Below are 16,718 nucleotides of genomic sequence, written 5' to 3'. Positions count from 1 at the left end.
AGTTATGTATGACGGGGAATAGAAATCGCGTCCTTGGGCTCAGACCATGGCGGGGTGCGCGAGTGATAACTGGAGTAATGAAGTTCACGAGTGAACGACGATGAGGCCAAGCCTGCGTTCGCTTGATTTCAACGCTGTTTTAAAAGTTCGCTGTGTACAAAAATTTAATTGTTCTTTTTTCGACGTGTAGGGATTTACGCCAATGTTTTGCTGTTTTTTTTTCTGAGTATTTATAGGCACAATTTCGTCACTGGAATATTCTTGTGCTTCTTGAATGAAACCAGGCGCAAACGTAACAGGACGCAGAAAGGAGTACACAGGACAAGCGCTGGTCTAACAACTGAAAAATTTATTAGGCAGAAAAGAAATATATAGGCAGAAGATACCACACCCCCAAACACCAAAAAACAAACAAAAAGCGCAGAACACTGCGCAAACAAGATGAAACATTCCATGCCAAAATGGAAAAACAAACATGCGCCAAAATCAACTCACGAGCCCCTGAGATACATGATCTCTTTTGCATGAAGCATTACACTTGCTTGGCTAACGCACTTATCTTTCCTATCATTAATGTGGTACGCCTCAACGATTTCCCTTGTTATCTGGCGATTATGCTTGAACAAAATGACAGTCTCAGAAAAATTCGGAGTGCAGCCACATTTCTTGCAGTGAGAAGACAAATGCGACGAGGCTGCCCCTTTCAATGATAACTGATGCTCACGTAAACGCACATTCAGGCACCGTCCAGTTTGTCCCACGTACGTGCGCCGACACGGGAATAGGGGAATACTGTAAACGACACCCATAGCCCATGACACATAGCGGTTATCATGTTTAACCTTACATCCTACACTTTTTCTGCCAGGACCGCCGCTTGCCCTACTAGCAACTCTGGCACAAATAGAGCGTAGTTTGTTGCGGGCGGTTATAGCAACCTGAACACCGTATCTCGAACCAACTCTCTTCAGCCTGTGCGTAATGCCATGAACATACGGAAGGACAGCAATGTTTCTTTTGGTTTCAGCCACATCTTCAGCAACCTCTTTCTTTGTTCCAGACTTAACCAGTTTCACAAGTTTTTCGCAAGCCCATGACAACACTGCTTCAGGAAATCCAGCCTGCCGCAACTTTCGCACTTGCTCTTTAAAACTGTTTTCCATCAAATGCCTAATAAATTTTTCAGTTGTTAGACCAGCGCTTGTCCTGTGTACTCCTTTCTGCGTCCTGTTACGTTTGCGCCTGGTTTCATTCAAGATGCATTTCCAACTCGCCCAGCTTGCAACTCTTCTGCTATTCTTGTGCGTTTGAGTTTGTGAGATAAGTGTTCATTTCTGCAAAACAGCGCTGTTAGTATCGTGCCTCCACAGAAAAACACGGAATCATCGCACTAGGATGCGATGTCACATATGCCTTTTGTAGATGTAGCAGATGAAATCGCGTTTTAAATGTACCTCCTCCTCTCCCGGGAACACAAGGTATGACAGCATTGTATGTGTGAAAAGAGTAAGGGGGAGTGACGACTGTTTTTTGTCCCCAGAACTGGGACCCAAGATGTGTAGCCTCCCCCCCTCCACCCCCCTTCCCGCCTTTCCGTTTTTTCCCGGCCGAGATATGCATGCTTCATGATTCCGCTCCAACTTTCCCGGAAGGCTGACTTCGAATATGTTCACTGACGCTAAAGCGGAAGCTTAGCAGCAGTGGAGATTGCTCACCTATTATGTCAATGCGTGCTAAGGTATAAAGAAGAAAATCCGCTGCTATAGCAAGGAAACGATTCCGCGGCAGTCACGTGCCTGAAGAGATGAGTCACTAGAGTTTTGTCAATGTTTATTTCCTCCATTGTTTTGTGCAAAGCATGTTGCAGCAGTACTAGAGGAAGTGCAGTCAAAAATTGTCCAATATAATTGATTTCCCCACTTAGCAGGTATAATTATTATTTGGGCGAAGATGCTGCTGGTAAAGGCTACTGGCCTAAGGAGTTTTATAAGCTTTGAAAATTAAGCTCGAACCATAAAACATGGACAAAAAAGAAGGACACTCCCAGGCAGCACAGGACTGTTCGGCCTAAAACAGGCCGGTGTGCTTTGGCCGGTGATTTTCTGTCCGGCCGTTTTCCGGCAGCCATGTTCGGCCCATGTCCAAATGTGGGCCTTTTGGCCGTATACGGCCGTGCTCCCATGGCTGTCCAACGGCCAGTGTCCGTCGGCCAGTCGACCGGCTTACGGCCATACGGCCAGATTCCAGCCGTAGGGCTCCGGCCATTCCAAAGCCACCCGTGTACGGCCGAAGTACGGCCGCCGGTGGACAGCCGAGATACGGTCGTCGGACTCCAGCCGGACTACAGCTACCAGAAATACGGCCGTGCTACGGGCATTGGAGTTCAGCCACAGTACGTTAGCTGTACTGAGGCCGGTCACTGCATGTCGCGCAAGCAGATGACTCATTCGCGCCGTGGAGAAGCAGCACAAACCCAGCATTTTGGGTCCAATGCAGCCACATCAAAGTGAGCTCGCGCGCAACCACCAGCCGTCAAGCTTTCAGCGCAGCCTTGCTTAATTACCAGCCTCAGTTGACAGCAAAATTCATTTATTAAACAGTGGTCACAAATTGTCGTTCCTTTAATTGCTGTGCCTCATTTACTGCCGAACACAGAAAATATTCAGTTCTTTGTAGAGCTTGAATAGATGTATTGTCCATGTCCAGATATCCTCTGTGGGGCGGCTTACCTGTAATAAACGGGGAAAGAGGAGGGGGGGGGGGGCGGCGGAGGGCGCATACTTTAGTGGGTTGAATTTCTGAGAGATAAAGTGCGCCGCTTTTAGCCAATTTCTTTTAGGGCAATATTCCGGAACACTTTCATGCTTTGACTACATAAACTATTTTTATAAGAGTTGCTTGACCAATTTTGATGTATATAAAACCGGCGTGAATGCCTTTACGAAGCGTTTTGGTTCTCAACAAAACACTCAGGAGCATTTAATATAACTCCTTCACAAAAAAGTATGTCCAGCTTTTGCCCAGTTTTCTTGCAAAGACATTTTCTAATCGATCAACTTTTCTGATGATCTTGCGCAGGGCTGATCCTAAGAAGGAGCGAACAGGTACTTTCATTTTCAATCTATTTTAATGTTGTTTTCATGAGTATACGTCCACACCACTTAATAGTCCAAAAGAACTTGATTTTCTTCTAATGTCATACTACGTTAAAAAAATTCTGGACGCGTTGCGAATGACGCCCTGCTTCAGGTGGCTGCAGTTGCATCCCTTTGTGTTCACGCAAGGAAAGGCGTAAAATTAGAGTTACATAATTTGTTTCAAGCCAATAACATAGCAATGGTAGCATGCATACAGGAAAGCATGCATACTGCAACGAATAGGGCAATAAATATTTTATTGGTCAAGGTTGAATGCGTAGGTTTCTCAACTCGTCGGAGGCAAACTTGCGCCTCTGGAAGTTTATTTATTTATTTATTTATTTATTTATTTATTTTTATTCATTTATTTATTCATTGTTTTATTTATTTATTTATTTATTTATTTATTTATTTATTTATTTATTTAATGCCTGCTTGCCTTTGCATGCATTACAGAAGGGAGATACATAACACTAAGCATTAAATATGAGACAAAATAACAAAATAATTCTACAAAGCGCGCTGAAAATCGTCAATATAAACAGTTAATGCAATCATACGTCGAAGATAATTACACTGCAGTATTGATGTAAAATAAAATGAATCGCGCAAGGCGTCACCTTTAAAGGAAAGTTAATAATTTGCTTTAAGCTAGCGGTCCCACTTTGCGATATGTAGAATGGCGCTTGGACATACTTCTCCCCTTCTACAAGAGTTTTCGAATGATAGATATTACGAAAAAAGTTCAACCTGTGGTTTCGTCTGTGATCTTTCACGTCCTGCCATTTCAGTTTACTTTTACTTTCTCTCATGCTAAGTTGAGCGTGCCAATTACCTAATACGAATCGCACTGACATATTCTGTACGTTTTCGAGCGTATCAACGAGCTCTTTGGTGTAGGGATCCACGAAAACACATTCGTACTCCAAGATTGAGCGCACATGAGTGAAATACGGTTGTTCTTTTCAGTTAGATGGAGGTTCACTGAAATTTTGTCTCAGAAAACCAAAAACATATGCATCCGTAACTTTTATGGTGTGAACCTGCCTATTTAACCTCTAACCACTCCCTAAATAAACTCCTAGGTATTTATATTCCTCGGCCGTTGTCAGAGGAGCATAATTTACGTTATACGTATCCAATTGGAATGAAGGTTTTCTTGTAAAGGTGCCGTTAACACACTGTTTAACATCCAAAAACTTTTCTGAATCAGCACACCAGGATGTTATTAAATTCGAATAAAGCTGCAGGTATACGGAATCACGTTCATTCGCTATAGTCCAGTTAACTACACACTACTTTTGAACAAAGCTATAGGGCCAATAGTAATAACAATGCAAAAACCGACTCATTCAGTTCATAGGATGAAATGTACTACGCAGAAGGTGATATGCAACACCATCATTTGCTTTTTTGCAGTCCAAGAATATACAGTCAACCACTTTAAGCTTATCTATTGCAAGAGCCAAATCGTGCGTGAACTCAACAATCTGCGTTGAGCAAGAAAATCCTGACAAAATCCGTGTTTTCTAGGATGCTGGCGATTATGTTTACCCAAATGAGTCATATCCCAAGAGTAGCTAAGCTCACCTTCAAACATCGGAACTAAATGGTGGCGGTTTAGGTCCTGCGTGGTGGCTGCTTGCTCGACACCGTTGAAGGCCAGTTATCTTGGTGAACCATCTCCATCTCGGATCGGACATCTCTGGCGGGTCGATGTGTCCAATGCTCTCCATTTCTTGAGCGGGCGAATAGCCTCGAGCTGATGCGTCGACGAAGCCGGCGGCAGAGGCGTGGTAGCGGCGATGACTGGCGAGGCTTAGCTCACCCGTCGGTGTGGCACAGTCTTCTTGTGGCAATCAATGACATTTCGATGGCCTAAAAGGTTCTCTGCTAATGTCCAGTGCGTCCTTGCACCTTGCCCGTTCACCGAGAACACTCATTACTGTTTGACAAACGATGTTCGCTCATTTAAAACGTAGAAACACGGAGCGGATGAAAAACGCGTCCCCGTCGTTGGGCTCCCTAACGACTTTTTCTCCCCCCAGTAAAAAACCGGTCGGTCTCCTTCCAAACACGTCTGTGCATGAATTCTCGGCGCCCAGGCGCGTGCCGTTGTTCGGCTGTATGCCGTTTGCCGAAAAAATGACGTATAACCAGATACCTTACGTAGGCCGGTCTCCTCTTGAACACCGGTTGCCAAATATTTTGTGGCCATTCGCTTGCCGTAATTCGGCCGAGGACAGCTCACCGAATGAAAAACGTATATTCTGGGGCCGTACGTCCGCCGGACGCGCGGTTCACCGTTGAAACAACGAATGCACGGCAGCCGCGCTCCGGCCGGTCTCCTTTCAAACACCAACTGCCACAAGAATACGCACATTCTGTGGCCGGTCGCTTGCCGTGCTTCGGCCGATTACCGCTTCCAGAAGAAAAAACGGATGCCCTAAGGCCTTACTTCGGCCGTTCTCTTTCTCAACACCGGCAGCCGTAAGAGAACTGAATATCTGGCAGCCGGTTAGCTTCCGTTGTGCGTCCGGACATGGGCGGACGAAAAAATGCCGAAGCGCTGGTTGCCGAATGTTGGCCGTTCAACGCATGATCAGTGGCTGCCAGAACCTGGATGCTGGCCGGACATGCCAGAAAGCGGCCATAGACGGGCCGGTCTTGGGGCACACTTTCTGTGCCGCCTGGGCTGGTATAATTTTCAACAACGTATGTTCACCAATTAGTCGACTCTCAATTTTACTTGATTTTTGTCAGTAGAAACTCTATTGAGTTTCAATTAAACGAAGTCATTTGATATTCTGATGAGTTTTGTCTATTGAAACCTTGTTGACTTTTTATTGACTGCACTCAATAGAAACGTCAATGTAGAATAAAAAACATAAAAGTAACCTAGTAGTCTTAATTCTGCAGACACAGTGGGCAGCGCTGAAAAAAATAGCTCTTCAAAATGTATGTTTCAGCCTGACGAGTTTTGTCAATTGGTTCTCCAAAGAGTTTCAATAGACTGGTGTCAATTGGTTTTGTATTGCGTTTTCTCAATACAAATCCTTTTGAGTTTCTACTCACACATCTCAATAGCCAATTGAGTTTGAATTAGGTTTCTGTTGGCTCAATAAAAACTCAACTGGAACTGAATTGAAACTCAAAATCTATTTTTGTAAGGTTTTTGCTAGGTTTTTGAGCAAGCAAATATTCCACTACTTGCTCAGAGCCAGAAACAAGAAAAGGATCTTCGATCGCCAAAACGCGCAATTGCTTTTCAAGGAACGTACAAACAGCGCCCTGCCAAGTACCCCACCAAGATTGTTATTCCAAAGCATAGTTTCATGGAAAGAAACACCAATGCGTTTGACTACTGGAACCAGTTCCACGCAAGAAGTACAGAGAATAAGGCACATTTATAGCTTTGTGTTTTGGACTAAATAACACTACCTTTGTTCTTGAAGCATTTATTATTAATGGATTTATTGTGCTCCAGTTGTTCAGTTGTGCAAGTGCACTGCCTGCAGTATTTTAGGCCATCTTAAGTCCTGTCCGGAAAAAAATAAGCTGGTGTCATCAGCATATACAATGAATTTACAATACCAATACGTCAAGATTGGTATGGTCACACACGTTCTTATATATATCCCTTGTGTAATAAACACTTTAGTTGATAGTCAGCGCTCGTGTTGCGTCTTATTCTTTCTGCCCTGGTTTTTTACTCGCTGTTTCACCACTATGTATTGGAAACTGGTTTTACAGGCTATTGAACCCAATTATTCTGCAACACGCGCGAGTACGTCTACCCAAAATGGTTCCCGGGGTGTTCAGCCCGTCAGCAAATTTGTGGGGTGAGGCCGTTTTAGGGGTGTGCGGAACGCCGTACGGGAGTCACGGGGCAGCTTGTTCCCTTAGTTTATGTTATGAGTCTCTACGTTTTTTGACAGTCGCCCTACCTTGCGTTTGGGTTAGAAGGGAGCATAAGCTTCCACGAAACGTTACCGATTCTTTCAAAGAAAGAAACGACAAAATACTATTCTATTTTTCTTCCCAACGGAAGAAGCGTTTTCTCGCGGGGAAGAAAAAGCCTCAGCCATTTTGCACACAGAACGCGCTCCCACTGCCTCAATAACAGTGGAGTAGGGCGAAGAACAATGACGCGAAGATAATAATATTCCCTGCCTCAATGCAAAGAGCTCTTTTCTGGGACCTCATAAAGAAGCTGTACTACTGCCACGCACCCACCACAAATGGAAGCTAGACTATGCTACCCCAGGACCACAAGTCGCCGTGGGCACCCACCGGCACTCAACGTACACCAACTCCGCAACTTAAGACACTCTATTTCGCGAAATGGCTAGAGAATGTACACCGTCGACCTCTGTACAAGATTTTAATAAAGCTCAAGCACCATACACATGAAGTATGCAGCAGAAGATAAGCCCTCAAAGAACTCATCAGCAAACTTATGGCGCCAGCAGTTCTATTCCGAGCTATCACGCACAGCACACTTTACATTTTACACGAAAGATCAGATAGGATTCCCCTAAATGTAGCAGAGCACTGACGAAATGACGCACTAGTCATAAAGAAGGCTGGCACCTACCCTTTTCCACTACTGACACAATCCGCCGTATCACAATAATTCAGCCCGCCTTCCCAGTGCTGACAATTCTGGGTGTCCACGAATTACCTCTGTCAATACCCTTAGCTTGAACTCTCACCGAAGAAAAAAATACTCGGCCACGAAAGAGGTAAGAGTTACTATTCTCACGGGCTCCTAAGCTGTCTTCAGAAACTACGAGCTTGGTGGAACTAGTGAACAAGCCTTAACAATTATGAATTGCCATCATTCGCACCCCGAATTCGAGATCCTCTGGATAAAAGGCTAATTATACGTCGTATACAAAAGTGTATAATAAACGTCCGTAGCAGGCATGGCAACACCATAAAGAAGGCCGCACTTGCAGTTTTCCTCTGTAGCATTTTGCCGATTTGCAGAAAATAAATGAGAAATATATTCAAGTACGAATGCCGCCAGCTATATTGAAATTCTCCTTTACATAGCTTCGGCGAAATTCTCAAACCTGAAAAACTGGTGGCGTACATAAAGATGTGTGACACCTGGCCACTGCAGGCGGCCTTTACATCCTCTCATAAAAACGTAATTCATTGATATGTTGCGGGTGCCTTTTGAACATTTCCATTTGTTGTAAAAAGCGATTCTGTACAGGTCGTTTTTAATTTTTTTTAATTCATTTGCCTTTTGAACATTTCCATTTGTTGTAAAAAGCGATTCTGTACAGGTCGTTTTTAATTTTTTTTAATTCATTATTAAACACCCAAACCATTGGACCCTTGAAAATTGTTTACATATACGTTAGGCTGTCTAATATACCGGTAATATGTATGCCATTAGGGTCCACAAATCCCGTACTGACGTACAAATAAATAGATACGCATTGCTCTAGAATAGTTCAGAATAATTGTATTTCTGCATCATTGCCGGTTTACGCTGAAGAAGAGAGGTTTCTCAAGTTTCACAAGTTTATTTAGCACCACAAGCTTACAGAAGAAGCAGTGACGCGAGGGTGCAGGCAAAAAGTCATTTTCCAGACTTGATCAAGGCCTACGCCACTGATACTATGGCAGAGCGAAGAACAGCGCGCGGTAACTTATTACATCATACGTTGATTCATGGAAAAAAAATTCAACAATGAGAATGGTTTGGGCCCCATACGTTCTGTGACAAACAAAATAAACGACAACACATACACAAAAAGATGTACATCAAACCAGCGAAGATGACAAACAGGCGTTGTGACGATGGACGCAGTATATTTATGTTTAGATTGCCACCTAATACTAACCTGTAGTTGTTTTCATTAACCCTACTTAGGTAGGTGTCAAGAAATCAAAGAATGGTGGTCACGTTTCCTCTAGCGGGGCGGAATACCACAGAAAATCTGTCATAGTTACACTGCAGAGCGAGTATTAGATAATTATCGGTAATTTACGAAAAATGATCAAATATTTCACACTGATAACTGTTTTTGTACTAACATCAGTACTCCACCGCCCTTTTTTCCGATTCGGTTTAGAACGTATGATGTATAAGAAGGTAGACGAAGGTCTTCGTTGCTATCACGATACCACGTTTCCGCAATCATTACAACGTCGAAGTGACTGTTGAAACTATCGAGAAGTGTAATAATTAAGTCGTCTTTGTTGCGTGCGGATTGGGCATTTAAAGTGAAGGCAGTAAAGATTTTGTTTCTTAGAAATAACTGAGAAATCTGACAGAGTCTCGGGATCCATGTGCGCAGCCGGAAAAACCTGTGGTGTCTGTTGTACTACATCTTGCTTAGGTCATCGATACATGTGTTGTGAAGGATTTTAGACTTTTCGGTCTTTTGTGCAAATATTTTAGATGCGACGCTGAGAGGAGCATCTCTTGCCGGCGGCGTTGTCCTGCGTCCGTCGTCATCGTCCGCGTGCGCACAGCTGCGTCTCTCCTCCGCTACCTGCCGCGGTGGCTCAGTGGCTAAGGCATTGCGCTGCTGAGCACGAGGTCGCGGGTTCGATTCCCAGCCGCGGCGGCCGCTTTTCTGATCGAGGCGAAAAGCAAAAACGCCCGTGTGTACGAGATTTCGGCGCACGTTAAAGATCCCCAGGTGGTCGAAATTAATCCGGAGCCCTCTACTACGGCGCGCCTCATCGCCTGCGTTGCGTCGGCGCGTTAAAACCCTACAATCAATCAATCAATCGACTCTCCTCCGCTCACCCCTCTCCTCTCTCCGATAGCGAACACTCTCGCCCAACATCTGCGGCCGCGCGGAGCAGCGCCCTCTCACTCCACTGGTGGGCGGCGCTGCGCGTAGCGCATGCGCGCTATGTGCATGTGCAGCGCCCTCTCTTTCTGCGGTCTCCTCTCCTTCGGGCGCGCTGCGCATATAAGCGGAGTGCCGCGCTCCGGACGGTGTCTCAGTCGACGGTCGTCCGCGCTACGCTTGCTATCTCTCTCTCTCTCTCTCTCTCTCTCTCTCTCTCTCTCTCTCTCTCTCTCTCTCTCTCTCTCTCGCATTACCCGACGATGGCTCACCCAATTCGAGTAATCGACCCAACAGAAACGAACAATGGAACACCTTTCAGCGTCGCATCACGCCAGGGTTCCCGCGAGGGGATGTTGGCGTAATTTTTTCCCCTTTTGACCACGCGAACTGTCAGCTTTGCTTTTTATTTTTCGCTATCGTCAAACCCAAAAGCTTCGCGAGCTGCGGGCGAAGGTGCTCACTGATATAGGAGCGGTCCCAGGAGCAGTCTCAGTACCGCCGCCGTCAGTTGCATACAGGTGCATCTTACGAACGTTTTCATCAACCGTGTCTCGTTACGACGTACTGTGGAATTGTACAATAATGTGTGGGCACGTGGAATCTTTGGAGGTACGCGGTGGCACATATCAACGTCACTTGGGGTGATTGGTTCACTTATCGCTTCCCCAAGCTTCTCAAGGATTCCGGCCAGGTTTTCGCCTTTTACAAAGGGGGCGTTTTTTACTTCAATATTTCTGTTGCGTGAATACTGTGCAAGCTGGGTTGTGCGCCGCTCACTCTCGGCTTCATCCTTCTTTAGCTGCGCGCAATCTTCTGCTGAGGAAGCTTTCTGCACTTTAAGTTCAAGGTTTTCTTTTTCAAGCCTAGAGTAGTGCTTCGTCAGTTTTTCAAACTGCTTGTTGAACACGTCAAAGCTTGCTTTCATTTCGCGATTCTCGCTCCTAAACTTCATTGAAAGTGCAGCGCGCATTTCGCGAAATTCTTGCTGAAATTATTTTAACAGCCTGGTGATTTCAGGTAATATGATACAGGTCCACTTTGGCAACAGCAGCGGCAGTGGCGTAAATGGTACCGACAAAAAAGGAATTCAAAACTGACCTACAAAGACCAATTCGTGCGTCAGATATGTGCTTACTGTGCTGCCGCTGCTGCCAAAGGAGTGAGCCCGCGGGGCCGGCTTGTTGCTATGTTGATGTTCAACAAATGTAGCGATCCCCTGTGGTGGTTTTTTGCCGATGATGCAGTGCGATCAGGTGGTCACTGCGCACCCATTCCAGTCGCCACGTCCAGGTTTGCAGTGGTCGCAGGCAGGGGCTCTGGACGAAGCTACTACGCGGATACGGCATTCGTTGATAGAAACAGCGGCCAGCAAAGAACACTGCAAAGGCAACTTTTTGCGTAAGCGACGTGCTTGCTGCGCTGCCGCTGCTGCCAATGCGCTGCTAAAACCACCTGCATTTGTGAGCAGGAATGTTATGCCATTAACACCTACGGTTGTCATATGAGGCTCCAACACAACAATCTGCACTGTTTATTTTGCACTTCTTGAAGCCTCCTGAGTGGCCGATGAATGGCAATAAATACAAATTTGACCCCGACGGAAAACATTACTTTCTCCACCGCCCATATCAGGCATGCGAACTCTTTTTCGATGACACTGTAGGGTTGTTTGCGAGAACATAACTTTCGAATCACGCACTGAATGAGTGCACGATGACGAACATGTTCATCATTTTTTCTTAAACCTACACCCAGCGTTTTTCGCTGCTATCACAGTGCAAAACAAAAGGCTTCCAGTGGTTTGGATTGGATAGGAATGGGTGACATGTCACGGCTCCTTCAAAAAAGAACAAGAGGCTTTTTTATCTACCATCCATTTCAACCAATTGTGGAAGTCTTTTTGTGGCGTCTGTAAGAGGGCTGACATTCACAGAGGAAACTTTCACATAGTGCTGGCAGTAACCCACCATCCCTAGGAATGGGCCGATGTCTGTTTCGGTTTGTTGGAGGGGGACTCTCGGGTCGGCAATAGGTTTACCTCCTGTCAGCTTCGGTGACCTTGGCCTATTGTGTGCCTGGGTGAGCTGACTATCAGCGACTTAACCTGCAACTGTGAGTCTTTAATGTGGCTCAGCCATCTCTAGCCTACTCAAAGCTTCGCCCAGATGATTTATCTGCTCAGGCTTGGACTTGGAAAATACTGCGATGCATCCAAATACTCAACCGCGAACGTTTCCGTGGCGGTTAGAATTTGGTCCCTTACTGCCATAATGCAAAGATTACATATTGTATTCAAGAAGGGCGAATGAAGAGTCGGAAACGGCCGATAGGCTTTGCTAAGGCAGAGAATTTGTGGTCTAGTTCACTCAGTGGCACTTCCAATCTTCTTGCACTAATTTGAGGACGGAAATCTACTTGGATTGCTCAATATTTATGGGTGACCTCCTGGTGTAGTATGAGGTTTACTGTAGTCACTGTCACAGCGTGATCTCATGATATTATATACATGAACAGCGCTCTTTACTGTCGGCTTCCAAAATTTTTGATGTCCACATAGAATAACTGCCCCTCGGTCTGGCTTTCTTAGGCGTCAACCTCAAATAGAAGGTCTGTCTCATGAGTAGTGTCCTGGTGAACATCTTTAGGTTCTATATACGCCGTGCTACCTTGACATGGAAACTCAATCTCATTTGCCATCATCGTTATGCGACACGCACCTTCGAAAGCAACTGTGGATGTCTCGTTATTGCATTTCCGATGCCCATGGGCCGTCTTTTCCTTAGAACAGCTCTGTCCACGGTACAAACAAGAGTTTGATTAACCGAATCTCCACTAAGGTCTGGTTGTATTTTTGCGAGCTTCGCCCCAATTCTTCTTGGTTGCCTTCACACTCGCCTCGAAACATTCACTCGCTGTACAGATACGGCTTCATTAGGTTATAATTGTGTAGCCTCACTTTGATCATGCTAAGAGCCATTTGAACAACGTAATTTGTAACCCAAAAGTTTGTCGCACGTCCTGGGGCCTTCTACGTACATTTCCATTTACGCGCTATTGAACTGCGTAGAATAATAATTATTCCTTTCGTGGAAGGGGAACAGGCTGCTGTTCTTCGCCTATCACTTTTTACTTTCATTTGTACCTTAAGGATGTTAGACTCTATAAAAAGCTGGGTGTCGTAGAAGCGCTACAATAACTTACAGATGCATTCCACCACCATTGTATCACTTCTCTTTTCTCTGCAATTCCCATTAATTACATGAAGTCGTGATTGAAATTCCATCCCGTAGACAAGCTCTTGTGGGCTGGATTATGTTGACTCATGCGCCCCCGAAACCAAATCTCATACCGTGGGTAACAACGCAGTGTCCCAAGTCTTGTTATGCTCGTAACACAGCGCGTGTAATAGGCGCTTTTCTGCCGAATAAACGTTACAAGAACCCGCAGTGGTGGTTCGCGGCGAAAGCGTTTTAGAGCTGAGCCAATTATACAACGCAGGCTTGATGACGGGCGTGGTGGGTCCTTTTGAGGTGGAGGCTAAACGCAAGAACACCCGCGTATCGATATTCTGCCGCACGTTAAACATCAACAGGCGGTGAAAATTACTCCGGAGCCCTCCACTACGGCCCACCTCAAAGCCTAAGAGGAAGCTCTAGAGAGTTAAATAGAAAACACTGTAAATAAAAGATTAGTTTTTTTATCTGCGGCGTTCTCGATGTAATTGGACGGTTCCAGGAACGGTCGCGCCGAAACATAAATGCCTGCCCACAGAGCAGACTACGCGGCTTTTGATTCACTGACGCTCCTCTGCACACGTCACTTTGTTGACTGCTGCTTCGACGCTTGTGTATTCGTTTAGTGGTTGGAGGAGCAAAATCTCGCTCAATAAACTTGGATTTCCTACAAAACAGCTGCGTCGGATTTGGCTACGGACAATATTTTCCACCTTCCCAGGTGGGTGCTGCAGCTGTTCCAGTCATTTATTTAAGACAGGACATATCCATACGACTTTACAAAAAAGTGGGTGGGTCATTTTGTCCTCTACGCGGGGTATCCCAGGACTCTTGGGTAGCTCTGACTTTGTTTACCATTTCACTCCATTGGAATGGTGTCAACGTGGCATACCAGGTGTAAATTTCTGATTTAAACCGACAGCATCACCTTGTAGAGCTCTCAACATAACCTGGCAACTCAATCTGGGGCCCTGCAACCTGCCGTCAATGTCAACGAAGCCTTTTCCTCTTCTTTTTCCCTTCAGCTTTCAACATAAAAAACAACATACACATGCGTAGCGAATAGTTGGGGCCACCAAAAATTTGCTGCTTGCCTCACATGCCTTGAACTGGCTGGACAACCACTGAAAGAAAATCCAACAATCAAGGTGTTGGGATTGATGATACATCAGTCAGAAACTGCGACAGCCCTGCTTTTCAACTGTAAGCACCAAGCTGCTCAAAGGCTAACACAGGTACGCCATATCGCCAGCTCACACGTGTCCCGACAAATAGTCAGAGCATTTCTGCTTACAATCGCCCCTAGGCTACTCTGGTTAGTGACTGAAATTTAACGCAATGCAGTGTAATCGACTAGCAGCAGTTAACCGATATGCTAAGAGAACATATACTGTACTCCCATGCATAACCTTATAGTTGCTCTCCAGGAGCATGCCCAACTGAACACGTTGGATGAACTTATTGATCAACGTCGCTGAGCTCGCCAATTGTAGGCTTCATTATGTGATTCTGCACTAGCAATATTAGCTTACGCACTCTCTTACACTGTACCACCCCCACCGTAGCGAGTTTTTCCCCGGTGGTTCTTCGTAAAGTTGAGTGGCAACAAGCCAACTGACCTTTGTCGCCCAGGTTACAACAATTCAGCGTCTGCCATTCGGCAATGCATCACTGTAATCTATGGAAACTTCTAGCCGGCTCCACGCAACTATGTGCCGACGCCATAATCCAAGATAATGTGATTGCCACTGCAATACCTTTCAAAAATAAATTTTGGGCTTCCATTCACTTCCAGTTTGTGCTGAGTTTTTTTAGTCAAAAGAAACCGACTTCAAGATCAAGAGCCGTTGATATTTTAATCAGACAGTGAATACGTTTTGTATTCAGAAAACAAAAAGTAAACGCAGATGGACTGACGGGCGATCTCGACACTAGGCCTCGCCCCCCCCCCCCCCCCCGCAAATATTGACAACTATCTGTAATTCAGAAATATTGCCCGGTATTCCACTTCCCGCCGACGTGCTGTCTCATCGCGTCGTGTGCCTGCTCCGGCCATCCGGCGCATCGCTTGGTGCACCGCGTAACCGATTTCTTGTGCCGTGAGCTTCCTGCCGTGGACGCAAGGAGACACTTCAGCAGTGGGCGGGGCCTTAAAACCAGCACCACGCCTGGACTGTCTACATTGACTGACACGCGATCCGACACTGTGGCTCGCCCCCAACTGCACTAATCGACAACCTGCTGTAATTCAGGTAAAAACCTGTCCCGGTGTTTTCGATTTCGAGCTGCAGTTGCCAGATCGCTCAGTCTGTCATGGCCCGTACCGTTGCAACCCTTTTTAATAAGTTCGAGAATTTCAAATCATTGGTGGAAAAACCTTAGAGCTCACTGAAGGCCTGAGTGCTGTTAAGAGTACGATGACGCCAGCCGAGCCTGAAGAATTCAATCACATGAAGAATGAAATCGACGAAGTAAAAAAATCGATGGATTTTATGAACACAAAATTTGAAGCTGACAGCGAAGAAAACGAGCTTCTTGTGGCGAATAACGAACGTTTGGCAGAGCCCAATGACCGGCTTTCGGCTCGCGCAGCAGATCCAGAGCAGTATTCACGTTTTGAGATTCAGAATGTTCTCGTCACAAAAGGAGAAAATTGCACCAAAATTATCGAGCTTATTGGAGAGAAGGTTGATTGTCCTGTAACTTCAGATTACTTACACATCATTCACAGACAGAGTTCCTACTCACGCCCCCAACCAAATGAAGATCATTGCCCGCTTCCCATCCTGTGACAAGAGCTTTTACTTTGTCGCCAAAGCACATACGGCTCGCCTCACGCCTTTTGCACTTGGCTTTACGACCCCCGAGGAATTTTTAATTTTTCTCAATGACCCCCTCATCCAGGACAACATGGCTCTGTTTGCAAAATGCAGGGCACCTAAAAAGAAAAAAAAAACTGGATGTATGTTTGGACAGAGAACTCCGTAATTATTAAGGCGAGGAAAACAAGGGACAGCAGACTTTCGCGTCCTACCCTAGGCAGACTTGAACATCTTCAACAACTGAGCCCTCTTACTCTGCCGAAAAAGGGTGAAATATGGTACAAACATTTTTAGTCCTATAGAGGGTGCCCAGCACTCTTCGCATTCTAAGAGTTTCCAAACCCTACATTTGTCCGCTTAATGACATCGTATTCTTTATATCGATTGTGAAGTCGGCCCAACCCCTTAGAGCCACTGGGTTAAGATAGGGGTTTAGGAGGCAGTTTAGCAACCGGGTCTGGTAACCGCGTCATGGTCGGGAATCGTTGATAGCCAGCCACACAAGGGGGAGAGCAGGCTGCGGGGGCCAAGGGACTCCGCTAGGCCATTCCAAGTAAGGCTGCACACTGTCAACAAACTTTCGGTGCTAAGAAAGATTTTCCCTCCTGATCCTATGACCAGGTCAGCTAAATCCGTCTCACTGGCTGCAGCGCCCCGAGAAGGCGTTATTGCGACCCCACTATTTTTTTCTCGTCGACGGGA

This window comes from Haemaphysalis longicornis, unplaced genomic scaffold, assembly GCF_048455015.1.
Source record: "Haemaphysalis longicornis isolate Haplotype H1 unplaced genomic scaffold, Haemaphysalis longicornis Haplotype H1 scaffold_2, whole genome shotgun sequence".
NCBI classification, from domain to species: domain Eukaryota; kingdom Metazoa; phylum Arthropoda; class Arachnida; order Ixodida; family Ixodidae; genus Haemaphysalis; species Haemaphysalis longicornis.
The sequence above is the reverse complement of the archived record's forward strand: the minus strand, read 5'-3'. Positions refer to the sequence as shown.